The 22,213-nt window shown below is 37.8% G+C and overlaps 4 non-coding genes and 54 pseudogenes across 4 annotated transcripts; all 58 read right to left on the bottom strand.

Annotated features, from left to right (window-relative positions):
- Nucleotides 1-58: 58 nt before the first annotated feature.
- On the bottom strand, nt 59-177 carry LOC149589932 (5S ribosomal RNA; annotated as a pseudogene).
- A 137-nt stretch (nt 178-314) lies between these two features.
- LOC149589931 (5S ribosomal RNA) lies at nt 315-433 on the bottom strand (annotated as a pseudogene).
- A 137-nt stretch (nt 434-570) lies between these two features.
- On the bottom strand, nt 571-689 carry LOC149589930 (5S ribosomal RNA; annotated as a pseudogene).
- Nucleotides 690-826: 137 nt separating this feature from the next.
- Nucleotides 827-945, bottom strand: LOC149589929 (5S ribosomal RNA; annotated as a pseudogene).
- Nucleotides 946-1,081: 136 nt separating this feature from the next.
- On the bottom strand, nt 1,082-1,200 carry LOC149589928 (5S ribosomal RNA). The gene has a single exon (XR_016379574.1). It is a non-coding gene; the product is annotated as a 5S ribosomal RNA (ribosomal RNA).
- Nucleotides 1,201-1,337: 137 nt separating this feature from the next.
- LOC149589927 (5S ribosomal RNA) lies at nt 1,338-1,456 on the bottom strand (annotated as a pseudogene).
- Nucleotides 1,457-1,578: 122 nt separating this feature from the next.
- Nucleotides 1,579-1,681, bottom strand: LOC149589926 (5S ribosomal RNA; annotated as a pseudogene).
- A 137-nt stretch (nt 1,682-1,818) lies between these two features.
- LOC149589925 (5S ribosomal RNA) lies at nt 1,819-1,937 on the bottom strand (annotated as a pseudogene).
- Nucleotides 1,938-2,072: 135 nt separating this feature from the next.
- On the bottom strand, nt 2,073-2,191 carry LOC149589924 (5S ribosomal RNA; annotated as a pseudogene).
- A 137-nt stretch (nt 2,192-2,328) lies between these two features.
- On the bottom strand, nt 2,329-2,447 carry LOC149589923 (5S ribosomal RNA; annotated as a pseudogene).
- Nucleotides 2,448-2,585: 138 nt separating this feature from the next.
- Nucleotides 2,586-2,704, bottom strand: LOC149589922 (5S ribosomal RNA; annotated as a pseudogene).
- A 137-nt stretch (nt 2,705-2,841) lies between these two features.
- Nucleotides 2,842-2,960, bottom strand: LOC149589921 (5S ribosomal RNA; annotated as a pseudogene).
- A 138-nt stretch (nt 2,961-3,098) lies between these two features.
- LOC149589920 (5S ribosomal RNA) lies at nt 3,099-3,217 on the bottom strand (annotated as a pseudogene).
- Nucleotides 3,218-3,354: 137 nt separating this feature from the next.
- On the bottom strand, nt 3,355-3,473 carry LOC149589919 (5S ribosomal RNA; annotated as a pseudogene).
- Nucleotides 3,474-3,612: 139 nt separating this feature from the next.
- LOC149589918 (5S ribosomal RNA) lies at nt 3,613-3,731 on the bottom strand (annotated as a pseudogene).
- Nucleotides 3,732-3,868: 137 nt separating this feature from the next.
- On the bottom strand, nt 3,869-3,987 carry LOC149589917 (5S ribosomal RNA; annotated as a pseudogene).
- Nucleotides 3,988-4,124: 137 nt separating this feature from the next.
- Nucleotides 4,125-4,243, bottom strand: LOC149589916 (5S ribosomal RNA; annotated as a pseudogene).
- A 135-nt stretch (nt 4,244-4,378) lies between these two features.
- LOC149589915 (5S ribosomal RNA) lies at nt 4,379-4,497 on the bottom strand (annotated as a pseudogene).
- Nucleotides 4,498-4,634: 137 nt separating this feature from the next.
- Nucleotides 4,635-4,753, bottom strand: LOC149589914 (5S ribosomal RNA; annotated as a pseudogene).
- A 137-nt stretch (nt 4,754-4,890) lies between these two features.
- On the bottom strand, nt 4,891-5,009 carry LOC149589913 (5S ribosomal RNA; annotated as a pseudogene).
- Nucleotides 5,010-5,146: 137 nt separating this feature from the next.
- On the bottom strand, nt 5,147-5,265 carry LOC149589912 (5S ribosomal RNA; annotated as a pseudogene).
- Nucleotides 5,266-5,402: 137 nt separating this feature from the next.
- Nucleotides 5,403-5,521, bottom strand: LOC149589911 (5S ribosomal RNA). The gene has a single exon (XR_016379620.1). It is a non-coding gene; the product is annotated as a 5S ribosomal RNA (ribosomal RNA).
- A 136-nt stretch (nt 5,522-5,657) lies between these two features.
- LOC149589910 (5S ribosomal RNA) lies at nt 5,658-5,776 on the bottom strand (annotated as a pseudogene).
- Nucleotides 5,777-5,913: 137 nt separating this feature from the next.
- Nucleotides 5,914-6,032, bottom strand: LOC149589909 (5S ribosomal RNA; annotated as a pseudogene).
- Nucleotides 6,033-6,168: 136 nt separating this feature from the next.
- Nucleotides 6,169-6,287, bottom strand: LOC149589908 (5S ribosomal RNA; annotated as a pseudogene).
- A 137-nt stretch (nt 6,288-6,424) lies between these two features.
- LOC149589907 (5S ribosomal RNA) lies at nt 6,425-6,543 on the bottom strand (annotated as a pseudogene).
- A 137-nt stretch (nt 6,544-6,680) lies between these two features.
- On the bottom strand, nt 6,681-6,799 carry LOC149589906 (5S ribosomal RNA; annotated as a pseudogene).
- A 138-nt stretch (nt 6,800-6,937) lies between these two features.
- Nucleotides 6,938-7,056, bottom strand: LOC149589905 (5S ribosomal RNA; annotated as a pseudogene).
- Nucleotides 7,057-7,193: 137 nt separating this feature from the next.
- On the bottom strand, nt 7,194-7,312 carry LOC149589904 (5S ribosomal RNA; annotated as a pseudogene).
- Nucleotides 7,313-7,449: 137 nt separating this feature from the next.
- Nucleotides 7,450-7,568, bottom strand: LOC149589903 (5S ribosomal RNA; annotated as a pseudogene).
- A 137-nt stretch (nt 7,569-7,705) lies between these two features.
- Nucleotides 7,706-7,824, bottom strand: LOC149589902 (5S ribosomal RNA; annotated as a pseudogene).
- Nucleotides 7,825-7,961: 137 nt separating this feature from the next.
- Nucleotides 7,962-8,080, bottom strand: LOC149589901 (5S ribosomal RNA; annotated as a pseudogene).
- A 139-nt stretch (nt 8,081-8,219) lies between these two features.
- LOC149589900 (5S ribosomal RNA) lies at nt 8,220-8,338 on the bottom strand (annotated as a pseudogene).
- Nucleotides 8,339-8,475: 137 nt separating this feature from the next.
- LOC149589899 (5S ribosomal RNA) lies at nt 8,476-8,594 on the bottom strand (annotated as a pseudogene).
- Nucleotides 8,595-8,731: 137 nt separating this feature from the next.
- On the bottom strand, nt 8,732-8,850 carry LOC149589898 (5S ribosomal RNA; annotated as a pseudogene).
- Nucleotides 8,851-8,987: 137 nt separating this feature from the next.
- Nucleotides 8,988-9,106, bottom strand: LOC149589897 (5S ribosomal RNA; annotated as a pseudogene).
- Nucleotides 9,107-9,243: 137 nt separating this feature from the next.
- On the bottom strand, nt 9,244-9,362 carry LOC149589896 (5S ribosomal RNA; annotated as a pseudogene).
- A 137-nt stretch (nt 9,363-9,499) lies between these two features.
- On the bottom strand, nt 9,500-9,618 carry LOC149589895 (5S ribosomal RNA; annotated as a pseudogene).
- Nucleotides 9,619-9,755: 137 nt separating this feature from the next.
- Nucleotides 9,756-9,874, bottom strand: LOC149589894 (5S ribosomal RNA; annotated as a pseudogene).
- Nucleotides 9,875-10,011: 137 nt separating this feature from the next.
- Nucleotides 10,012-10,130, bottom strand: LOC149589893 (5S ribosomal RNA; annotated as a pseudogene).
- Nucleotides 10,131-10,267: 137 nt separating this feature from the next.
- LOC149589892 (5S ribosomal RNA) lies at nt 10,268-10,386 on the bottom strand (annotated as a pseudogene).
- A 138-nt stretch (nt 10,387-10,524) lies between these two features.
- LOC149589891 (5S ribosomal RNA) lies at nt 10,525-10,643 on the bottom strand (annotated as a pseudogene).
- Nucleotides 10,644-11,036: 393 nt separating this feature from the next.
- On the bottom strand, nt 11,037-11,155 carry LOC149589890 (5S ribosomal RNA; annotated as a pseudogene).
- A 122-nt stretch (nt 11,156-11,277) lies between these two features.
- On the bottom strand, nt 11,278-11,380 carry LOC149589889 (5S ribosomal RNA; annotated as a pseudogene).
- A 136-nt stretch (nt 11,381-11,516) lies between these two features.
- Nucleotides 11,517-11,635, bottom strand: LOC149589888 (5S ribosomal RNA; annotated as a pseudogene).
- A 361-nt stretch (nt 11,636-11,996) lies between these two features.
- LOC149589887 (5S ribosomal RNA) lies at nt 11,997-12,099 on the bottom strand (annotated as a pseudogene).
- A 136-nt stretch (nt 12,100-12,235) lies between these two features.
- LOC149589886 (5S ribosomal RNA) lies at nt 12,236-12,354 on the bottom strand (annotated as a pseudogene).
- Nucleotides 12,355-12,476: 122 nt separating this feature from the next.
- Nucleotides 12,477-12,579, bottom strand: LOC149589885 (5S ribosomal RNA; annotated as a pseudogene).
- Nucleotides 12,580-12,717: 138 nt separating this feature from the next.
- On the bottom strand, nt 12,718-12,836 carry LOC149589884 (5S ribosomal RNA; annotated as a pseudogene).
- A 138-nt stretch (nt 12,837-12,974) lies between these two features.
- On the bottom strand, nt 12,975-13,093 carry LOC149589883 (5S ribosomal RNA; annotated as a pseudogene).
- Nucleotides 13,094-13,230: 137 nt separating this feature from the next.
- Nucleotides 13,231-13,349, bottom strand: LOC149589882 (5S ribosomal RNA; annotated as a pseudogene).
- Nucleotides 13,350-13,485: 136 nt separating this feature from the next.
- LOC149589881 (5S ribosomal RNA) lies at nt 13,486-13,604 on the bottom strand. The gene has a single exon (XR_016379579.1). It is a non-coding gene; the product is annotated as a 5S ribosomal RNA (ribosomal RNA).
- A 378-nt stretch (nt 13,605-13,982) lies between these two features.
- On the bottom strand, nt 13,983-14,085 carry LOC149589880 (5S ribosomal RNA; annotated as a pseudogene).
- A 136-nt stretch (nt 14,086-14,221) lies between these two features.
- LOC149589879 (5S ribosomal RNA) lies at nt 14,222-14,340 on the bottom strand. Its single transcript, XR_016379631.1, has one exon. It is a non-coding gene; the product is annotated as a 5S ribosomal RNA (ribosomal RNA).
- A 137-nt stretch (nt 14,341-14,477) lies between these two features.
- LOC149589878 (5S ribosomal RNA) lies at nt 14,478-14,596 on the bottom strand (annotated as a pseudogene).
- A 121-nt stretch (nt 14,597-14,717) lies between these two features.
- LOC149589877 (5S ribosomal RNA) lies at nt 14,718-14,820 on the bottom strand (annotated as a pseudogene).
- Nucleotides 14,821-14,957: 137 nt separating this feature from the next.
- Nucleotides 14,958-15,076, bottom strand: LOC149589876 (5S ribosomal RNA; annotated as a pseudogene).
- A 105-nt stretch (nt 15,077-15,181) lies between these two features.
- LOC149589875 (5S ribosomal RNA) lies at nt 15,182-15,284 on the bottom strand (annotated as a pseudogene).
- Between the last annotated feature and the right edge of the window lie 6,929 nt (nt 15,285-22,213).

Raw genomic sequence — 22,213 nt, 5'->3', positions numbered from 1 at the left:
AAAATATGTTTCTTGTTTCATATCTATGGGAATTTAAAATAGGAAAAAAAAGTGAAAACGCCAACGGCACGCACTGTTCCTAAGTGGTCTCCCTCCCAAGCACTGACTGCGCTCGACGCTGCTTAACTTCGGTGATCGGACGAGAACCGGTGTTTTCAGAGTGATATGGCCGTTGCCGAGAGTGCTAGTTAATAATTCGAATTTAAAATAAGTGAGACAAATTAACCTTCATCTTTTTAAAACAATAACAAAAAGAAAATGTGTTTGCTTTTTTCATATCTATGGGAATTTAAAAGACAAAAAAAAAGTGAAAAAGCTAACGGCAAGCAGTGTTCCTAAGTGGTCTCCCTCCGAAGTACTGACTGCGCGCGACGCTGCTTAACTTCGGTGATCGGATGAGAACCGGTGTTTTCAGCGTGATATGGCCGTTGCCGAGAGTGCTAGTTAATAATTCGAATTTAAATTAAGTGAGACAAATTAACCTTCATCTTTTTAAAACAATAACAAAAAGAAAATATGTTTGCTTTTTTCATATCTATTGGAATTTAAAATAGGAAAAAAAAGTGAAAAAGCCAACGGCACGCACTTTTCCTAAGTGGTCTCCCTCCCAAGCACTGACTGCGCTCGACCCTGCTTAACTTCGGTGATCGGACGAGAACCGGTGTTTTCAGCGTGATATGGCCGTTGCCGAGAGTGCTAGTTAATAATTCGAATATAAATTAAGTGAGACAAATTAACCTTCATCTTTCTAAAACAATAACAAAAAGAAAATATGTTTGCTTTTTTCATATCTATTGGAATTTAAAATAGGAAAAAAAAGTGAAAAAGCCAACGGCACGCACTGTTCCTAAGTGGTCTCCCTCCCAAGTACTGACTGCGCTCGACGCTGCTTAACTTCGGTGATCGGACGAGAACCGGTGTTTTCAGCGTGATATGGTCGTTGCCGAGAGTGCTAGTTAATAATTAAAATTTAAATTAAGTGAGACAAATTAACCTTCATCTTTCTAAAACAATTACAAAAAGAAAATATGTTTCTTGTTTCATATCTATTGGAATTTACAAGAGGAAAAAAAAGTGAAAAAGCCAACGGCACGCACTGTTCCTAAGTGGTCTCCCTCCCAAGTACTGACTGCGCTCGACGCTGCTTAACTTCGGTGATCGGACGAGAACCGGTGTATTCAGCGTGATATGGCCGTTGCCGAGAGCGCTAGTTAATAATTCGAATTTAAATTAAGTGAGACAAATTAACCTTCATCTTTTTAAAACAATAACAAAAAGAAAGTATGTTTGCTTTTTTCATATCTATTGGAATTTAAAAGAGGAGAAAAAAGTGAAAAAGCCAACGGCACGCACTGTTCCTAAGTGGTCTCCCTCCCTAGTACTGACTGCGCTCGACGCTGCTTAACTTCGGTGATCGGACAAAAACCGGTGTATTAAGCGTGATATGGCCGTTGCCGACAGTGCTAGTTAATAATTTGAATTTAATTAACCTTCATCTTTATAAAACAATAACAAAAAGAAGATATGTTTACTTTTTACATATCTGGTGGAATTTAAAAGAGGAAACAAAAAGGAAAAAGCCAACGGCACGCAGTGTTCAAAAGTACTGACTGCGCTCGACGCTGCTTAACTTCGGTGATCGGACGAGAACCGGTGTTTTCAGCGTGATATGGCCGTTGCCGAGAGTGCTAGTTAATAATTCGAATATAAATTAAGTGAGACAAATTAACCTTCATCTTTTTAAAACAATAACTAAAAGAAAATAAGTTTGCTTTTTTCATATCTATTGGAATTTAAAAGAGGAAAAAAAAGTGAAAAAGCCAACTGCACGCACTGTTCCTAAGTGGTCTCCCTCCCAAGTACTGACTGCGCTCGACGCTGCTTAACTTCGGTGATCGGACGAGAATCGGTGTTTTCAGCGTGATATGGCCGTTGCCGAGAGTGCTAGTTAATAATTCGAATTTAAAGTAAGTGAGACAAATTAACCATCTTTTTAAAACAATAACAAAAAGAAAATGTGTTTGCTTTTTTCATATCTATTGGAATTTAAAAGACAAAAAAAAAAGTGAAAAAGCTAACGGCAAGCAGTGTTCCTAAGTGGTCTCCCTCCGAAGTACTGACTGCGCTCGACGCTGCTTAACTTCGGTGATCGGATGAGAACCGGTGTTTTCAGCGTGATATGGCCGTTGCCGAGAGTGCTAGTTAATAATTCGAATTTAAATTAAGTGAGACAAATTAACCTTCATCTTTTTAAAACAATAACAAAAAGAAAATATGTTTGCTTTTTTCATATCTATTGGAATTTAAAATAGGAAAAAAAAGTGAAAAAGCCAACGGCACGCACTGTTCCTAAGTGGTCTCCCTCCCAAGCACTGACTGCGCTCGACGCTGCTTAACTTCGGTGATCGGACGAGAACCGGTGTTTTCAGAGTGATATGGCCGTTGCCGAGAGTGCTAGTTAATAATTCGAATTTAAAATAAGTGAGACAAATTAACCTTCATCTTTTTAAAACAATAAGAAAAAGAAAATGTGTTTGCTTTTTTCATATCTATGGGAATTTAAAAGACAAAAAAAAAAGTGAAAAAGCTAACGGCAAGCAGTGTTCCTAAGTGGTCTCCCTCCGAAGTACTGACTGCGCTCGACGCTGCTTAACTTCGGTGATCGGATGAGAACCGGTGTTTTCAGCGTGATATGGCCGTTGCCGAGAGTGCTAGTTAATAATTCGACATTAAATTAAGTGAGACAAATTAACCTTCATCTTTTTAAAACAATAACAAAAAGAAAATATGTTTGCTTTTTTCATATCTATTGGAATTTAAAATAGGAAAAAAAAGTGAAAAAGCCAACGGCACGCACTGTTCCTAAGTGGTCTCCCTCCCAAGCACTGACTGCGCTCGACCCTGCTTAACTTCGGTGATCGGACGAGAACCGGTGTTTTCAGCGTGATATGGCCGTTGCCGAGAGTGCTAGTTAATAATTCGAATTTAAATTAAGTGAGACAAATTAACCTTCATCTTTCTAAAACAATAACAAAAAGAAAATGTGTTTGCTTTTTTCATATCTATTGGAATTTAAAAGACAAAAAAAAAAGTGAAAAAGCTAACGGCAAGCAGTGTTCCTAAGTGGCCTCCCTCCCAAGTACTGACTGCGCTCGACGCTGCTTAACTTCGGTGATCGGACGAGAACCGGTGTTTTCAGCGTGATATGGCCGTTGCCGAGAGTGCTAGTTAATAATTCGAATTTAAATTAAGTGAGACAAATTAACCTTCATCTTTCTAAAACAATAACAAAAAGAAAATATGTTTGCTTTTTTCATATCTATTGGAATTTAAAATAGGAAAAAAAAGTGAAAAAGCCAACGGCACGCACTGTTCCTAAGTGGTCTCCCTCCCAAGCACTGACTGCGCTCGACGCTGCTTAACTTCGGTGATCGGACGAGAACCGGTGTTTTCAGAGTGATATGGCCGTTGCCGAGAGTGCTAGTTAATAATTCGAATTTAAAATAAGTTAGACAAATTAACCTTCATCTTTTTAAAACAATAACAAAAAGAAAATGTGTTTGCTTTTTTCATATCTATGGGAATTTAAAAGACAAAAAAAAAGTGAAAAAAAGCTAACGGCAAGCAGTGTTCCTAAGTGGTCTCCCTCCGAAGTACTGACTGCGCTCGACGCTGCTTAACTTCGGTGATCGGATGAGAACCGGTGTTTTCAGCGTGATATGGCCGTTGCCGAGAGTGCTAGTTAATAATTCGAATTTAAATTAAGTGAGACAAATTAACCTTCATCTTTTTAAAACAATAACAAAAAGAAAATATGTTTGCTTTTTTCATATCTATTGGAATTTAAAATAGGAAAAAAAAGTGAAAAAGCCAACGGCACGCACTTTTTCTAAGTGGTCTCCCTCCCAAGCACTGACTGCGCTCGACCCTGCTTAACTTCGGTGATCGGACGAGAACCGCTGTTTTCAGCGTGATATGGCCGTTGCCGAGAGTGCTAGTTAATAATTCGAATATAAATTAAGTGAGACAAATTAACCTTCATCTTTCTAAAACAATAACTAAAAGAAAATAAGTTTGCTTTTTTCATATCTATTGGAATTTAAAAGAGGAAAAAAAAGTGAAAAAGCCAACTGCACGCACTGTTCCTAAGTGGTCTCCCTCCCAAGTACTGACTGCGCTCGACACTGCTTAACTTCGGTGATCGGACGAGAATCGGTGTTTTCAGCGTGATATGGCCGTTGCCGAGAGTGCTAGTTAATAATTCGAATTTAAAGTAAGTGAGACAAATTAACCATCTTTTTAAAACAATAACAAAAAGAAAATGTGTTTGCTTTTTTCATATCTATTGGAATTTAAAAGACAAAAAAAAAAGTGAAAAAGCTAACGGCAAGCAGTGTTCCTAAGTGGCCTCCCTCCCAAGTACTGACTGCGCTCGACGCTGCTTAACTTCGGTGATCGGACGAGAACCGGTGTTTTCATCGTGATATGGCCGTTGCCGAGAGTGCTACTTAATAATTCGAATTTAAAATAAGTGAGACAAATTAACCTTCATCTTTTTAAAACAATAACAAAAAGAAAATGTGTTTGCTTTTTTCATATCTATGGGAATTTAAAAGACAAAAAAAAAGTGAAAAAGCTAACGGCAAGCAGTGTTCCTAAGTGGTCTCCCTCCGAAGTACTGACTGCGCTCGACGCTGCTTAACTTCGGTGATCGGATGAGAACCGGTGTTTTCAGCGTGATATGGCCGTTGCCGAGAGTGCTAGTTAATAATTCGAATTTAAATTAAGTGAGACAAATTAACCTTCATCTTTTTAAAACAATAACAAAAAGAAAATATGTTTGCTTTTTTCATATCTATTGGAATTTAAAATAGGAAAAAAAAGTGAAAAAGCCAACGGCACGCACTGTTCCTAAGTGGTCTCCCTCCCAAGCACTGACTGCGCTCGACCCTGCTTAACTTCGGTGATCGGACGAGAACCGGTGTTTTCAGCGTGATATGGCCGTTGCCGAGAGTGCTAGTTAATAATTCGAATATAAATTAAGTGAGACAAATTAACCTTCATCTTTCTAAAACAATAACAAAAAGAAAATATGTTTGCTTTTTTCATATCTATTGGAATTTAAAATAGGAAAAAAAAGTGAAAAAGCCAACGGCACGCACTTTTCCTAAGTGGTCTCCCTCCCAAGCACTGACTGCGCTCGACCCTGCTTAACTTCGGTGATCGGACGAGAACCGGTGTTTTCAGCGTGATATGGCCGTTGCCGAGAGTGCTAGTTAATAATTCGAATATAAATTAAGTGAGACAAATTAACCTTCATCTTTCTAAAACAATAACAAAAAGAAAATATGTTTGCTTTTTTCATATCTATTGGAATTTAAAATAGGAAAAAAAAGTGAAAAAGCCAACGGCACGCACTGTTCCTAAGTGGTCTCCCTCCCAAGTACTGACTGCGCTCGACGCTGCTTAACTTCGGTGATCGGACGAGAACCGGTGTTTTCAGCGTGATATGGCCGTTGCCGAGAGTGCTAGTTAATAATTAAAATTTAAATTAAGTGAGACAAATTAACCTTCATCTTTCTAAAACAATTACAAAAAGAAAATATGTTTCTTGTTTCATATCTATTGGAATTTACAAGAGGAAAAAAAAGTGAAAAAACCAACGGCACGCACTGTTCCTAAGTGGTCTCCCTCCCAAGTACTGACTGCGCTCGACGCTGCTTAACTTCGGTGATCGAACGAGAACCGGTGTTTTCATCGTGATATGGCCGTTGCCGAGAGTGCTAGTTAATAATTCGAATTTAAAATAAGTGAGACAAATTAACCTTCATCTTTTTAAAACAATAACAAAAAGAAAATGTGTTTGCTTTTTTCATATCTATGGGAATTTAAAAGACAAAAAAAAAGTGAAAAAGCTAACGGCAAGCAGTGTTCCTAAGTGGTCTCCCTCCGAAGTACTGACTGCGCTCGACGCTGCTTAACTTCGGTGATCGGATGAGAACCGGTGTTTTCAGCGTGATATGGCCGTTGCCGAGAGTGCTAGTTAATAATTCGAATTTAAATTAAGTGAGACAAATTAACCTTCATCTTTTTAAAACAATAACAAAAAGAAAATATGTTTGCTTTTTTCATATCTATTGGAATTTAAAATAGGAAAAAAAGTGAAAAAGCCAACGGCACGCACTGTTCCTAAGTGGTCTCCCTCCCAAGCACTGACTGCGCTCGACGCTGCTTAACTTCGGTGATCGGACGAGAACCGGTGTTTTCAGAGTGATAGGGCCGTTGCCGAGAGTGCTAGTTAATAATTCGAATTTAAATTAAGTCAGACAAATTAACCTTCATCTTTCTAAAACAATAACAAAAAGAAAATATGTTTGCTTGTTTCATATCTATTGGAATTTACAAGAGGAAAAAAAAGTGAAAAAGCCAACGGCACGCACTGTTGCTAAGTGGTCTCCCTCCCAAGCACTGACTGCGCTCGACGCTGCTTAACTTCGGTGATCGGACGAGAACCGGTGTTTTCAGCGTGATATGGCCGTTGCCGAGAGTGCTAGTTAATAATTCGAATATAAATTAAGTGAGACAAATTAACCTTCATCTTTCTAAAACAATAACAAAAAGAAAATATGTTTGCTTTTTTCATATCTATTGGAATTTAAAATAGGAAAAAAAAGTGAAAAAGCCAACGGCACGCACTGTTCCTAAGTGGTCACCCTCCCAAGCACTGACTGCGCTCGACGCTGCTTAACTTCGGTGATCGGACGAGAACCGGTGTTTTCAGCGTGATATGGCCGTTGCCGAGAGTGCTAGTTAATAATTCGAATTTAAATTAAGTGAGACAAATTAACCTTCATCTTTCTAAAACAATAACAAAAAGAAAATATGTTTGCTTTTTTCATATCTATGGGAATTTAAAAGACAAAAAAAAGTGAAAAAAAGCTAACGGCAAGCAGTGTTCCTAAGTGGTCTCCCTCCGAAGTACTGACTGCGCTCGACGCTGCTTAACTTCGGTGATCGGATGAGAACCGGTGTTTTCAGCGTGATATGGCCGTTGCCGAGAGCGCTAGTTAATAATTCGAATTTAAATTAAGTGAGACAAATTAACCTTCATCTTTTTAAAACAATAACAAAAAGAAAATAAGTTTGCTTTTTTCATATCTATTGGAATTTAAAAGAGGAAAAAAAAGTGAAAAAGCCAACTGCACGCAGTGTTCCTAAGTGGCCTCCCTCCCAAGTACTGACAGCGCTCGACACTGCTTAACGTCGGTGATCGGACGAGATTCGGTGTATTCAGCGTGATATGGCCGTTGCCGAGAGCGCTAGTTAATAATTCGAATTTAAATTAAGTGAGACAAATTAACCTTCATCTTTTTAAAACAATAACAAAAAGAAAGTATGTTTGCTTTTTTCATATCTATTGGAATTTAAAAGAGGAGAAAAAAGTGAAAAAGCCAACGGCACGCACTGTTCCTAAGTGGTCTCCCTCCCAAGCACTGACTGCGCTCGACCCTGCTTAACTTCGGTGATCGGACGAGAACCGGTGTTTTCAGCGTGATATGGCCGTTGCCGAGAGTGCTAGTTAATAATTCGACATTAAATTAAGTGAGACAAATTAACCTTCATCTTTTTAAAACAATAACAAAAAGAAAATATGTTTGCTTTTTTCATATCTATTGGAATTTAAAATAGGAAAAAAAAGTGAAAAAGCCAACGGCACGCACTGTTCCTAAGTGGTCTCCCTCCCAAGCACTGACTGCGCTCGACGCTGCTTAACTTCGGTGATCGGACGAGAACCGGTGTTTTCAGCGTGATATGGCCGTTGCCGAGAGTGCTAGTTATTAATTCGAATATAAATTAAGTGAGACAAATTAACCTTCATCTTTCTAAAACAATAACAAAAAGAAAATATGTTTGCTTTTTTCATATCTATTGGAATTTAAAATAGGAAAAAAAAGTGAAAAAGCCAACGGCACGCACTGTTCCTAAGTGGTCACCCTCCCAAGCACTGACTGCGCTCGACGCTGCTTAACTTCGGTGATCGGACGAGAACCGGTGTTTACAGCGTGATATGGCCGTTGCCGAGAGTGCTAGTTAATAATTCGAATTTAAATTAAGTGAGACAAATTAACCTTCATCTTTCTAAAACAATAACAAAAAGAAAATGTGTTTGCTTTTTTCATATCTATGGGAATTTAAAAGACAAAAAAAAAGTGAAAAAAAGCTAACGGCAAGCAGTGTTCCTAAGTGGTCTCCCTCCGAAGTACTGACTGCGCTCGACGCTGCTTAACTTCGGTGATCGGATGAGAACCGGTGTTTTCAGCGTGATATGGCCGTTGCCGAGAGCGCTAGTTAATAATTCGAATTTAAATTAAGTGAGACAAATTAACCTTCATCTTTTTAAAACAATAACAAAAAGAAAATAAGTTTGCTTTTTTCATATCTATTGGAATTTAAAAGAGGAAAAAAAAGTGAAAAAGCCAACTGCACGCAGTGTTCCTAAGTGGCCTCCCTCCCAAGTACTGACAGCGCTCGACACTGCTTAACGTCGGTGATCGGACGAGATTCGGTGTATTCAGCGTGATATGGCCGTTGCCGAGAGCGCTAGTTAATAATTCGAATTTAAATTAAGTGAGACAAATTAACCTTCATCTTTTTAAAACAATAACAAAAAGAAAGTATGTTTGCTTTTTTCATATCTATTGGAATTTAAAAGAGGAGAAAAAAGTGAAAAAGCCAACGGCACGCACTGTTCCTAAGTGGTCTCCCTCCCAAGCACTGACTGCGCTCGACCCTGCTTAACTTCGGTGATCGGACGAGAACCGGTGTTTTCAGCGTGATATGGCCGTTGCCGAGAGTGCTAGTTAATAATTCGAATATAAATTAAGTGAGACAAATTAACCTTCATCTTTCTAAAACAATAACAAAAAGAAAATATGTTTGCTTTTTTCATATCTATTGGAATTTAAAATAGGAAAAAAAAGTGAAAAAGCCAACGGCACGCACTGTTCCTAAGTGGTCTCCCTCCCAAGCACTGACTGCGCTCGACGCTGCTTAACTTCGGTGATCGGACGAGAACCGGTGTTTTCAGAGTGATAGGGCCGTTGCCGAGAGTGCTAGTTAATAATTCGAATTTAAATTAAGTCAGACAAATTAACCTTCATCTTTCTAAAACAATAACAAAAAGAAAATATGTTTGCTTGTTTCATATCTATTGGAATTTACAAGAGGAAAAAAAAGTGAAAAAGCCAACGGCACGCACTGTTGCTAAGTGGTCTCCCTCCCAAGCACTGACTGCGCTCGACGCTGCTTAACTTCGGTGATCGGACGAGAACCGGTGTTTTCAGCGTGATATGGCCGTTGCCGAGAGTGCTAGTTAATAATTCGAATATAAATTAAGTGAGACAAATTAACCTTCATTTTTCTAAAACAATAACAAAAAGAAAATATGTTTGCTTTTTTCATATCTATTGGAATTTAAAATAGGAAAAAAAAGTGAAAAAGCCAACGGCACGCACTGTTCCTAAGTGGCCTCCCTCCCAAGTACTGACAGCGCTCGACACTGCTTAACGTCGGTGATCGGACGAGATTCGGTGTATTCAGCGTGATATGGCCGTTGCCGAGAGCGCTAGTTAATAATTCGAATTTAAATTAAGTGAGACAAATTAACCTTCATCTTTTTAAAACAATAACAAAAAGAAAGTATGTTTGCTTTTTTCATATCTATTGGAATTTAAAAGAGGAGAAAAAAGTGAAAAAGCCAACGGCACGCACTGTTCCTAAGTGGTCTCCCTCCCAAGCACTGACTGCGCTCGACCCTGCTTAACTTCGGTGATCGGACGAGAACCGGTGTTTTCAGCGTGATATGGCCGTTGCCGAGAGTGCTAGTTAATAATTCGACATTAAATTAAGTGAGACAAATTAACCTTCATCTTTTTAAAACAATAACAAAAAGAAAATATGTTTGCTTTTTTCATATCTATTGGAATTTAAAATAGGAAAAAAAAGTGAAAAAGCCAACGGCACGCACTGTTCCTAAGTGGTCTCCCTCCCAAGCACTGACTGCGCTCGACGCTGCTTAACTTCGGTGATCGGACGAGAACCGGTGTTTTCAGCGTGATATGGCCGTTGCCGAGAGTGCTAGTTAATAATTCGAATATAAATTAAGTGAGACAAATTAACCTTCATCTTTCTAAAACAATAACAAAAAGAAAATATGTTTGCTTTTTTCATATCTATTGGAATTTAAAATAGGAAAAAAAAGTGAAAAAGCCAACGGCACGCACTGTTCCTAAGTGGTCACCCTCCCAAGCACTGACTGCGCTCGACGCTGCTTAACTTCGGTGATCGGACGAGAACCGGTGTTTTCAGCGTGATATGGCCGTTGCCGAGAGTGCTAGTTAATAATTCGAATTTAAATTAAGTGAGACAAATTAACCTTCATCTTTCTAAAACAATAACAAAAAGAAAATGTGTTTGCTTTTTTCATATCTATGGGAATTTAAAAGACAAAAAAAAGTGAAAAAAAGCTAACGGCAAGCAGTGTTCCTAAGTGGTCTCCCTCCGAAGTACTGACTGCGCTCGACGCTGCTTAACTTCGGTGATCGGATGAGAACCGGTGTTTTCAGCGTGATATGGCCGTTGCCGAGAGCGCTAGTTAATAATTCGAATTTAAATTAAGTGAGACAAATTAACCTTCATCTTTTTAAAACAATAACAAAAAGAAAATAAGTTTGCTTTTTTCATATCTATTGGAATTTAAAAGAGGAAAAAAAAGTGAAAAAGCCAACTCCACGCAGTGTTTTTAAGTGGCCTCCCTCCCAAGTACTGACAGCGCTCGACACTGCTTAACGTCGGTGATCGGACGAGATTCGGTGTATTCAGCGTGATATGGCCGTTGCCGAGAGCGCTAGTTAATAATTCGAATTTAAATTAAGTGAGACAAATTAACCTTCATCTTTTTAAAACAATAACAAAAAGAAAGTATGTTTGCTTTTTTCATATCTATTGGAATTTAAAAGAGGAGAAAAAAGTGAAAAAGCCAACGGCACGCACTGTTCCTAAGTGGTCTCTCTCCCTAGTACTGACTGCGCTCGACGCTGCTTAACTTCGGTGATCGGACAAAAACCGGTGTATTAAGCGTGATATGGCCGTTGCCGACAGTGCTAGTTAATAATTTGAATTTAATTAACCTTCATCTTTATAAAACAATAACAAAAAGAAGATATGTTTGCTTTTTACATATCTGGTGGAATTTAAAAGAGGATACAAAAAGGAAAAAGCCAACGGCACGCAGTGTTCAAAAGTAGTGACTGCGCTCGACGCTGCTTAACTTCGGTGATCGGACGAGAACCGGTGTTTTCAGCGTGATATGGCCGTTGCCGAGAGTGCTAGTTAATAATTCGAATATAAATTAAGTGAGACAAATTTACCTTCATCTTTCTAAAACAATAACAAAAAGAAAATATGTTTGCTTTTTTCATATCTATTGGAATTTAAAAGAGGAAAAAAAGTGAAAAAGCCAACGGCACGCACTGTTTCTAAGTGGTGTCCCTCCCTAGTACCGACTGCGCTCGACGCTGCTTAATTTCGGTGATCGGACGATAACCGGTGTATTAAGCGTGATATGGCCGTTGCCGACAGTGCTAGTTAATAATTTGAATTTAATTAACCTTCATCTTTATAAAACAATAACAAAAAGAAGATATGTTTGCTTTTTTCATATCTATTGGAATTTAAAAGAAAAAAAAAGTGAAAAAGCTAACGGCAAGCAGTGTTCCTAAGTAGTTTCCCTCCCAAGTACAGACTGCGCTCGACGATGCTTAACGTCGGTGATCGGACGAGATTCGGTGTATTCAGCGTGATATGGCCGTTGCCGAGAGTGCTAGTTAATAATTTGAATTAAATTAACCTTCATCTTTATAAAACAATAACAAAAAGAAGATATGTTTGCTTTTTTCATATCTGGTGGAATTTAAAAGAGGAAACAAAAAGGAAAAAGCCAACGGCACGAAGTGTTCCCAAGTACTGAGTGCGCTCGACGCTGCTTAACTTCGGTGATCGGACGAGAACCGGTGACTTCAGCGTGATATGGCCGTTGCCGAGAGTGCTAGTTAATAATTCGAATATAAATTAAGTGAGACAAATTAACCTTCATCTTTCTAAAACAATAACAAAAAGAAAATATGTTTGCTTTTTTCATATCTATTGGAATTTAAAAGAGGAAAAAAAGTGAAAAATCCAACGGCACGCAGTGTTCCTAAGTGGTCTCCCTCCCTAGTACTGACTACGCTCGACGCTGCTTAACTTCGGTGATCGGACGATAACCGGTGTATTAAGCGTGATATGGCCGTTGCCGACAGTGCTAGTTAATAATTTGAATTTAATTAACCTTCATCTTTATAAAACATTAACAAAAAGAAGATATGTTTGCTTTTTACATATCTGGTGGAATTTAAAAGAGGAAACAAAAAGGAAAAAGCCAACGGCACGCAGTGTTCAAAAGTACTGACTGCGCTCGACGCTGCTTAACTTCGGTGATCGGACGAGAACCGGTGTTTTCAGCGTGATATGGCCGTTGACGAGAGCGCTAGTTAATAATTCGAATATAAATTAAGTGAGACAAATTAACCTTCATCTTTCTAAAACAATAACAAAAAGAAAATATGCTTTCTTTTTTCACATCTATTGGATTTTAAAAGAGGAAATAAAAAGTGAAAAAGCCAACGGCACGCAGTGTTCCTAAGTGGTCTCCCTCCCAAGTACTGACTGCGCTAGACGCTGCTTAACTTCGGTGATCGGATGAGAACCGGTGTTTTCAGCGTGATAAGGCCGTTGCCGAGAGCGCTAGTTAATAATTCGAATTTAAATTAAGTGAGACAAATTAACCTTCATCTTTTTAAAACAATAACAAAAAGAAAATATGTTTGCTTTTTTCACATCTATTGGATTTTAAAAGAGGAAATAAAAAGTGAAAAAGCCAACGGCACGCAGTGTTCCTAAGTGGTCTCCCTCCCAAGTACTGATTGCGCTAGACGCTGCTTAACTTCGGTGATCGGATGAGAACCGGTGTTTTCAGCGTGATAAGGCCGTTTCCGAGATTGATAGTTAATAATTCGAATTTAAATTAAGTGAGACAAATTAACCTTCATCTTTTAAAAACAATAACAAAAAGAAAATATGTTTGCTTTTTTCATATCTATTGGAATTTAAAATAGGAAAAAAAAGTGAAAAAGCCACCGGCACGCACTGTTCCTAAGTGGTCTCCCTCCCAAGTACTGACTGCGCTCGACGCTGCTTAACTTCGGTGATCGGACGAGAACCGGTGTTTTCAGCGTGAAATGGCCGTTGCCGAGAGTGCTAGTTAATAATTCGAATTTAAATTAAGTGAGACAAATTAACCTTCATCTTTCTAAAACAATAACAAAAAGAAAATATGTTTGCTTTTTTCATATCTATTGGAATTTACAAGAGGAAAAAAAGTGAAAAAGCCAACGGCACGCACTGTTCCTAAGTGGTCTCCCTACCAAGTACTGACTGCGCTCGACGCTGCTTAACTTCGGTGATCGGACGAGAACCGGTGTTTTCAGCGTGATATGGCCGTTGCCGAGAGTGCTAGTTAGTAATTCGAATTTAAAGTAAGTGAGACAAATTAACCTTCATATTTTTAAAACAATAACAAAAAGAAAATGTGTTTGCTTTTTTCATATCTATTGGAATTTAAAAGACAAAAAAAAAAGTGAAAAAGCTAACGGCAAGCAGTGTTCCTAAGTGGCCTCCCTCCCAAGTACTGACAGCGCTCGACGCTGCTTTACGTCGGTGATCGGACGAGATTCGGTGTATTCAGCGTGATATGGCCGTTGCCGAGAGCGCTAGTTAATAATTTGAATTTAATTAACCTTCATCTTTATAAAACAATAACAAAATGAAGATGTGTTTGCTTTTTTCATATCTGTTGGAATTTAAAAAGGAAACAAAAAGGAAAAAGCCAACGGCACGAAGTGTTCCCAAGTACTGACTGCGCTCGACGCTGCTTAACTTCGGTGATCGGACGAGAACCGGTGTTTTCAGCGTGATATGGCCGTTGCCGAGAGTGCTAGTTAATAATTCGAATTTAAATTAAGTGAGACAAATTAACCTTCATCTTTCTAAAACAATAACAAAAAGAAAATATGTTTGCTTTTTTCATATCTATTGGAATTTACAAGAGGAAAAAAAGTGAAAAAGCCAACGGCACGCACTGTTCCAAAGTGGTCTCCCTCCCAAGTACTGACTGCGCTCGACGCTGCTTAACTTCGGTGATCGGACGAGAACCGGTGTTTTCAGCGTGATATGGCCGTTGCCGAGAGTGCTTGTTAATAATTCGAATTTAAAGTAAGTGAGACAAATTAACCTTCATCTTTTTAAAACAATAACAAAAAGAAAATGTGTTTGCTTTTTTCATATCTATTGGAATTTAAAAGAGGAAAAAAAAGTGAAAAAGCCAACGGCAAGCAGTGTTCCTAAGTGGTCTCCCTCCCAAGTACTGACAGCGCTCGACGCTGCTTTACGTCGGTGATCGGACGAGATTCGGTGTATTCAGCGTGATATGGCCGTTGCCGAGAGCGCTAGTTAATAATTTGAATTTAATTAACCTTCATCTTTATAAAACAATAACAAAATGAAGATGTGTTTGCTTTTTTCATATCTGTTGGAATTTAAAAAGGAAACAAAAAGGAAAAAGCCAACGGCACGAAGTGTTCCCAAGTACTGACTGCGCTTTACGCTGCTTAACTTCGGTGATCGGACGAGAACCGGTGTTTTCAGCGTGATATGGCCGTTGCCGAGAGTCCTAGTTAATAATTCGAATTTAAATTAAGTGAGACAAATTAACCTTCATCTTTCTAAAACAATAACAAAAAGAAAATATGTTTGCTTTTTTCATATCTATTAAAATTTAAAAGAGGAAAAAAAAGTGAGAAAGCCAACGGCACGCCGTGTTCCTAATTGGTCTCCCTCCCAAGAACTGACTTCGCTCGACGCTGCTTAACTTCGGTGATCGGACGAGAACCGGTGATTTCAGCGTGATATGGCCGTTAATAATTTGAATTTAATTAACCTTCATCTTTATAAAACAATAACAAAAAGAAGATATGTTTGCTTTTTCATATCTCGTGGAATTTAAAAGAGGAAACAAAAAGGAAAAAGCCAACGGCACGAAGTGTTCCCAAGTACTGACTGCGCTCGACGCTGCTTAACTTCGGTGATCGGAGGAGTACCGGTGTTTTCAGCGTGATATAGCCGTTGCCGAGAGTGCTATTTAATAATTTGAATTTAATTAAAATTATGGCTGAGACCCCACAATACCGCTCCTGGGTGTGCACGAACCACCAACCTTTCGGATAACGGCCGAACGCGCTAAAAAGGCGCCACGGAAGCCCAAAAATTAAATGTACGTCAGGTATTTTGGTAAAACTTTGGCTTTTTACGTTACATCTGATACCTCACAACACCGTTCCTGGGTGTGCTCGAACTACCAACCTTTCGGTTAACAGCCGAACGCGCTAACCATTGCGCAACAGAAGCCCAAAAATTAAATGGTCGTCAGGTATTGTGGAAACATTATGACTTTTTACGCTACATTTGAAAACCCCACAACACCGCTCCCGGGTGTTCTCGAACCACCAACCTTTCGGATAACAGCCGAACGCGCTAAAAAGGCGTAACGGAAGCCCGGAAATTAAATGGTCGTCAGGTATTGTGGCAAAACTTTGGCTTTTTACGTTACATCTGAGACCTCACCACACCGCTCCCGGGTGTGCTCGATCCACCAACCTTTCGGTTAACAGCCGAACGCGCTAACCATTGCGCAACGGAAGCCCATAAATTAAATGGTCGTCAGGTATTGTGGAAAAACTTCGGCTTTTTACGCTACATCTGAGACTCCACAACACCGCTCCCGGGTGAGCTCGAACCACAAACCTTTCGGATAACAACCCAACGCGCTAACCATTGAGCCACGGAATCTCAGAAATTAACTGGTCGTGAGGTATTGCGGAAAAGCTTTGACTTTTTACGTTACTTCTAAATTTTCACACCATCGTTTCCGGGTGGGCTCGAACCACCGACCTTTCAGTTAACAGCTGAACGCGCTAACCATTGGGCCACGGAAGCCCAAAAATTAAATGTTCGTCAGGTATTGTGGAAAAAGTTTGACATTTTACGTTACATAGGAGACCTCACAACACCGCTCCCGTGTAAGCTCGAACCATCAACCTTTCGGTTAACAGCCCTACGCAAAAAAAGTGTTTAGGTTTGCAACATCTGAACATGTTATAAAGTTAAACATTGGTGTGAGGTAATGTTTTTTGCTTCAATGTTGATGTCTAATTACATCTCCGTTTCTCTACACTGTTAAAAAAAATGGAACTGTTTGACACCTTTAGAGGTGTTTCCTAATGCATCCCCAGCAGCACCCCTATTGGTGTTTAAAAGCACCATTCGAGAGGATGTCAATACGCACCTTTGAAAACGGTGCGAAATAAAACCTTCTCTGAAGGTGCTTTTTATATCCTGTTAGGTGTTTAAATCACTTTGAATAGAGGTGTATATTAATACCAGAAAAAGTGTTAATAAACCCTTTAAAAAAAAGGTCTTTTTGAGACTAATTTGGTGTTTTTAAATTCCCTTGACGTTGGTGCTTTTTAATTCCTGTTACGTTTAAAACATCACCCTTAATAGAGGATTATAATTATACCAAAAAGGTGTCTATAGACTCTGTAATTGGTGTTTTTTGAAATTATTTTTTTCAAAACACATGAGTTACCATAGATTAGTCTTTCAAAATAGCTGCTCAAAATCTGCTGCTCAAACCCAGTGGATTAAGGGTAAATGTTTTTTCTGCTGTAAGCCTTATTCAACCGTGTAAGAATTGATGCGTGTGAAATGGTTACGTTTAACCTTTACTGTATATCCTCAATAGTTCTATTTTAGGACCTGTTTTACATCATTTAAATGTGTATTTAATTTTTGGCTCACTGTGAACCGTCAAGACCTCCTCAAATACACACGAATTTAAGGAACCAATCCGAACAACGCTTACCAAAATATTTAGAAGTAACATTTAGTGAAACTAGGAAAGTTAAATTTCATGTTTACACTGTATATAAATGTAGTAAAGCTGAATTAAAAAGTAAACACCAAATTCGATATATTAATATAAAAGATCTTCTTGGAATATTGAAATGAAACAGAGCTTTATAGCTACAAAACTACTTAAGGAATCGTAATGCCGAAACATATTTAACATATTTTCATTTAATATTCTACAATAAGAAAATGTTATGGTTTTGTAAGATATAATTTTATCCTGCTCCTGATATGCGTGTAGTGTTTCGACTCAGATGCAATCTTCATTACTCGTTCTATATAAACTTTCACTTGTGTGGTTCCGAAGAAAGAAAATTATCTTAAATATTTAAATAAATATAAATGATATTAATTTTTTTAATCGTAAGTATTTTAGCTTAATTCTAGTTAAGTGGTTTTAAGAACGTTTTTCTTAAAATGATTTTAAACATAGCTATTGTTGAAGTTTGACTTCTAGCGTAAACCGTTTACACAATTTTTGGAAATTTAGGGTATATAAGGCGATTGATTGACAAATGGTAGGAATAAGCGCAATTGAGTGGACCTTTGGTCGAAGCCCTGCCATTGGGAGACTAGTCGTTTCTCGTAACTTAAGCCGATCGCGCGTACATCTTAATCCCAACGATGGTAATGGAGTAGAAGCCAATGTTCCAGTTTGGCGTGTATGTGGTATACACAGAAGACTATATGATGGTGTTGTCAGAAGACAATAAGTACAGATAAACTTGTATGTCGTATATACCATTAGAAAAACAAGTGTGGAGATTGCTTAATGAAGTAGAATTTTTACCTCTCCGAGTGACGATGACGTCACGGAGGGGTATTGCACTGGACGTTTCTGTGTGTCTGTCTGACACCGTGTTCGCAGTTGGCAAATCGAAGCAATTTCCGGACCGCGTTCGCAGTATACAGAAATTCGAAAAATGTTACTTCGTTGCTATATCCAACTTAGTTAAGGTCAATCATTAACTACCCGTTACATCTTCATCTACTGTCTAACCACCAATTGTTTCACCCAATGCCAACCGGTATCTAATGGCTTCTTACAACAACACCATGCAATAGTCTTTCGTGTACTCCACATACGCCACACGCGGCGAGCGGTTAGGGTTATGAGAAATGTCGAGCCTCCGAATGGCAGAGCTTCCACCAAAGGTTCTCGCAATTGCGCGTTTTCTTATCTCTTAGTGTGAATCAATGACCTTTATACCCTTAATTTACAAAAGTTCTGATATAGGTGTTCCCTAGAAGTATAACGTTAAAGATAGCTTTGTTTAAAATTATTTTAGGAATTAAGTTTCTTAAACCGACTTAACTATAATTAACGTAAAATACTGACTATTAAAATAATTAATATCACTTATATTTATTTAATTATTTAAGTTAAACTTCTTTCTTTGGAGTGACAAAAGTGAGAGTTTATATAGAACGAGTAATGAAGAAACGCTACACATATCAAAGTTAAAATAAAGCGAGTAGGATGAAAAGATATCTTACAAAACGATAACATTATCTTTTTGCAGAATATTAAATGGAAATATTTTAAATTTTTTTCGGCATTACGATTTTTATAGTAGTTGTGTAGCTATAAAGTTCTGTTTCATCTCAGACACACAGATACGTCCAGTGTAATACCTCTCCGTGACGTCATCGTCACTCGGAGAGATAAAAACCTGTCTCAAGGGGAAATTAAAGTAATTTTTATGAATTACTCTAATTCCAAGACATTCCAGCATATTGAACTCTTCGAGAATTGTTTTCAAATGATTGAAAAATCATAATAAGTATGAATTCCCTCAAATTATTTGTATAAGGAAGTCCAAAGCAATTTTTAAAATATTTGGGATATTTTTAGGATGCTTCACTATGCAGGTTGAATTAATAGGTGATTTCAATCTAAGGTCATATCAAAAACCTTTCACTTAAAAAAACACCATATCAGCTAAACAGTGTTAAGTAAAGCCCAAAGGTGTTTATTCGCACCATTCAAACAGATTTATATTAAAAACACCATTTTCGTTTTAAAAAAAAATTTGATAAGGGTCAATTAACACCTAAAGGTGTTTATACGTACCAGTGAATCACCATTTCCTTAGAAAATACCTTAAAAGAGTCAACGAGCACCTTTTTACGGATAAAACACCATCTCAGTTAAAAAAAACTCTAAAAAGAGTTTATAATCACCTCAAGGTATTTCCGAACACCCATGAAACACCTTTTTTTCTAACAGTGTAAGGATCCTTTAAATGTGTTCCAAAGAGGAACACTTCTTATTTTATCACGTTTAAGAGTAAAACACAGAATAATCTTAACACTAAGCTAAACATCAACGCTTACCAGGTGTTATTTAACGTAACATGTTTTTAATACGTTGGTATATAGCTTAAATGTTTGTAAATCTTTATTTTAAGAAGAATTATAATATTTTAGAAAAACAACTAAAAAGTGGAGGTATATTTTACCACTAGGTGAATAATCTAACACCTTGTGGCTATATTCATAATGTAGGTCACAATGACTTTCACTTTATATTGAGAAAAGGACTTCCTTGACTCAAATTTTGAGCAAAATATATGTTTAAAGTGATGGTTTGACATGAAGAATAAATAAGCTTTCTTGGCTTTAATACTAGAACAACATTTCCAACAGGTCGGCTAGATTTGTTTAAATAGGTATATTCCCATTGCGCAGAATTCCATTAGACCAAATCCCGCCAAAGTTTCTTATGAATTTAGCCCAACCGTGGGTGTTGGTATTTACAATTCAAACGACGCTATTTGTCGAATTAAGCGACCTCAAAAGTGCTAGTGTTTTCAATACATTCGTGCTGCCTTGGAAACGCCAATATTTGACGACTATGCAACAAGATGATAATAAAAAACGACCTCGGTAAGTTATCACCACCGTGTCTTCTAAATACTGTATATAATATAACAGTATACAAAAAAGTGAAAATTGGACTTGGGTTAAGCATTAACAGGGATAGATAGACTTTTTTAAGACGGAATGGGTAACAGGGTTATTCGGGTGCGCGTCCTAGTCCACAACCCACTTACCCGTGACGGAGGGGTATGAAAGAAGAGGCGGGTCTTATGTTTGTTATGGTGTTGTATGTATATCCGGGTCAAATAAACATCGTCTGCCCATTCGTCTGCCAAGTTGGAATGGGTTCGGATTATAATTATTGAAATAACATCGTTTAAAAATGGAAGTTACACAAGACATAGGGCTTGCAACTGAAAAAAAACAGGGAAGACCCAAGAAAATTAAAAGTGAGTTAGAATTGAGTAAAAGTCTTCATAGATATTACAGCACGAACAGGTTTTAACCAAACACTAAGCTCACAAAACTCCTGACCATTCACTAAGCCTTGGTTAACTTAATCAAATTCGTTTACAAAATCATGAGGATAGTAGAAATGATTGGCTTAAGAAAGAATTAGCGAACAATTTTCACCTTTACAGATGTACTCCAAATCCAAACACCGGCACCAAATTCACTAAGTACCTTCTTAATTGCTATTAAAAACTATTCCCGGATAATTACCGGACCATCGCATTTAGACGGCTCCATTTTGAACCCCTGTGAAGATGCTTATCTGTAGAACCATAGCCCACTCGATCCGCGCTCTATAGCTATAGCGCGAGCAGCTTGCGGCGTGACGCGCGTGATCGAGTGGGCTATGGTACAACGCAAGAGGGGTCGTAGTCATGGCGATAGAGGTAAACAGGAATTACGTATTTTTGGCCCTCCCCGTCAGCAACGTCACCAATACGTAGTTTTTGTGAGCCAATAAGATAATTTAATTTTTTGGTTACGTGTTGAAGGAAGGGACTATATACTCGTCTATGAGTCGGACTGAAGTAAAGGCCAAACATTGTTTATTCCGTCTTAAAAAAAGTCTATCTATCCCTGGCATTAAACAAAAACAATTTCGTCCAATAAAACGTTTTTGTTCAAAACCAGGTTAGGTTAGTAATGTTATATAAATCATTTAACATTGTTACGCCTTTTCCAAAATATTGATGTTTATCTTCATTGACTTCTCAAATAATATGCCTTTTCCAAAAAGTTACTGTTCGGTTAGGTTTGGTTTGGTTTGGTTAGGACGTCTCTTCCTCTTTGGGGCGGTTATACACTTCAAGTACAGTAAAACGGCTGGCTTAAAGTATTTTCATAATGAATATAACATAAAAAAATAAATCAATATTAGCAATTGATTTTATTATTTCATATATTGCTGATTTATTACTATTTCGTTCTTATAATCCTTAGTTCTAAAATAATAATTTAGAAAATGTTTGGATCTAGTGTTCATTTTACGTAGGCCGTGAATTGTTTTAAGTTAATTTAGTTTAAATCCGATCGGGAAGTGAGGGTTTTTCGGTGCAATCGGATTTTCCCATTTTACAGCATCGTAAATCCTCCAAAGTGAGAGTTTTTCAGTAGAATGGGGTTGGTTCGGTTGACTGGGACTCGGCACAATCTTACTAAAGTGTTTAAATTAAGCTAAGTTGAAGCTCAACGGAAATTGTGTTTTCCCACGAGGAGCGGCACGGGTTTTTCTGAAAACAATGTATCTTATTTAGCAGCAATTATTTCAACCTATGTATATAAAGCGACGCAGGTCGTAACACCATTCAAAATAATTCAAGATAAACCTGCAAATATCTTTAAAACTAAGCTTATAAACCCATAAACATGATAGGAAGCTAAGCTTATAAACCTTTAGTCGTGTTTCAAACCTAAACATATAATCCTGAAAACATGTTATACAACTAGGCATATAATCGTGTAAACACGTTTTGTTACTAAGCATCAAAGCACAATAACATGACATATACTACCTTAAACATCTTTAAATACTAGATATGACAAGCGATCAACACATTTTGAACCTAAACATAAGGTGTTGCAAACCTAAACACCATTCTTATTTAAACATGAGTGTTTTTAAACATGATAAAATATCTGTTGCATTTTCGTGTTTAGGCAAGTCTTTAGTTTCTAAACACTTTTTTTTCTGTGTACGTGCTAACCATTGAGCCAAGGAAGCTTAGAAAATAAATGGTTGTCAGGTATTGTGGAA

This window comes from Phalangium opilio, unplaced genomic scaffold (genome assembly GCF_054372755.1).
Source record: "Phalangium opilio isolate 3A_F unplaced genomic scaffold, DU_Popi_V2 ptg000505l_1, whole genome shotgun sequence".
Classification (NCBI taxonomy): Eukaryota; Metazoa; Arthropoda; class Arachnida; order Opiliones; family Phalangiidae; genus Phalangium; species Phalangium opilio.
The sequence above is the reverse complement of the archived record's forward strand: the minus strand, read 5'-3'. Positions and strand labels throughout refer to the sequence as shown.